This window comes from Cynara cardunculus, assembly GCF_001531365.2.
Source record: "Cynara cardunculus var. scolymus isolate 2C chromosome LG 5, CcrdV1, whole genome shotgun sequence".
NCBI classification, from domain to species: domain Eukaryota; kingdom Viridiplantae; phylum Streptophyta; class Magnoliopsida; order Asterales; family Asteraceae; genus Cynara; species Cynara cardunculus.
In genome coordinates this window covers 8,523,237-8,525,426 of record NC_037532.1, presented here as the reverse complement: position 1 = coordinate 8,525,426, position 2,190 = coordinate 8,523,237, and positions in this window count along the sequence as shown.

Here is a 2,190-nt window from a genome sequence, read left to right as displayed (position 1 = left end):
GACGCAAATGTCGAGATCTTGAAATCGACAGATTTGGAGATCGAGTATGGGAGCGACAGAGATCACAATCAAGAACAACAATCGAGAAAAAAAAAAGGAGCAACCTATTGCTTTGATACCATGTTAGAATAAGAGAAAGAGAGGGCCAAAAGATTGCCGTTTGTATTGAATGAATATTGTTGGAACGTTACAAGAAAAGGAGAAAACCTATGCTACTTATATAGGATAGTACAGAGTGCCTAAACCCTAAACCTAAAAGCCCACGGGCTTATATATATGTGCTTCTTATATACAACTAACACCAGTTATTAACCAAGCTTAGAATTAAGTGAAGCCCATGTTTTTTGGCTTCTGATATCACAAAATCTAATCCCTGCAATGAAAAGATGTAAATGTCATCACTGATAACATAAAGATAAGATTTCAGCAGGTGGTGATCCAATGAATATTATTACTATAATTTTTTATTCATAGCCACTTAATTACTGTTTAATGTGTGTAGAGCATGTTGAACTCAAAAGAGAAAACCAAGCTATTTAGAACAAAAAAGAACATATGAAATTACCTTAAACGTGTCCTCGTTGTAGCAACCAGGAGACGTTTGCAGGGGTTTCCTGCCGCCATCACTAAATGCCCAAGTCCTAACGACGTTCATTCCTAATTTTGAAGCTTCTTGAAAAGCATCCGTGACCTTCATTTTTGTAGATGGATCAGAAGCCATACACATTAACCAATATGCATTAAAGCCATTGAAATACAAAGGCTTTCTGTTAATGAATAATATTCGATCGTTTGGATTCTAGTTTCTTATACGTCCGAAATTATTATGACCAACATATGTATGCATTTGCAAAAATAAAACTTGAAAGGGGTCGGGTTCTAACACACGAGTAAATCTAACTCAAACAAAAATTTAATGAACATATATTGTCATATTTGTTTTTTTTTTTTTGGAAAAGCCATTTAGAGCATTCGAAGAAATAATTGAACATGTTGTTGCTTGTGCAGTTTGAATAAACTTAATAACAATTTTAATAAATTTAAAAAATCTATTGATCAAATCGAATAATATGAAAGTATAGTATGTTATTTATTATAAGTTTTCATGGGTTGTTGAACGACATCACCTCATTAATTTACAGACAAAATTAATAGAGTTGAAAATTAAATTATATATAGTCTGCCCTAAGATTCCCTGGTCATTGTATATCAAACAAAATTGATGTTGTTACCACTTCTATTTGATAGGAATTAAATTTATATATATCTAAAAGTGTTACAATAAGTTTATAAGACATTTTTAAACGTTTTAACAAGTTTCTTATAACGTTTTTAAATAAAGTGTTGTATTAACTATTTTATACAACATTATTTGAAAAATGTCCTATAAACACAAGTGTCCTATAAAAAGATGAGTTTATATAACAATTCTCAAAAGTATCTTATAAAATAACTAGTAGGACACTTTATTTTAAAAACATTCTAAAAAACTTATTAAAACGTTTAAAAACGTCTTATAAACCTATTATAATATTTTTAAATAGGTTGTCTTTTAGTTTGGTCTTATAAACATAAGTTATATAAAGTATTATATTCAAATACTTAAATAATCTAAATTTCCTATAAAATCGATTTTATTGTATCAAAGTTCACTCGAAAACGTCTGCAAGAATAAGAATAAGACTTCACATGACCCCAAAACCTTTTAAAGGAATTTATGCTATTTGTCGACGTAAGAAAGACCATATATAAGTGAGGTCACTTGCCCCATTAAATCAGCCAAGTGACGTTTACTCTCACAACCGTTGACCACCACCATCCATCACCGCAACTTCCTCTCATATCCGGAGCCTTGGCGATGGCTGCATTCTATTTGTCCACTGGGTTTCCACCAAAGTCCTCCCTCAAAACTGATACATAGAGACCCTTGGTTTAAGCCAATATTGATTTTGTAGGATGTCAAACCGTCATTAAACGTATTAATAGAATGCTTAATAAGATTTTAAGTTTATACGTGATCTATGTCGTCACTACAATAAATTGTTATGACAAAGTTAGGGGTCCAACAAGTTCCAAGAATGAAGTGAAGCAACATTACAAAAAGACAGGAGGTAAATTGTTCAATTAGGGTTTTATAGTAAGCTTTAATTTGTCTAATATATAACTAGTTTATGAAAATGCTAATAAAAC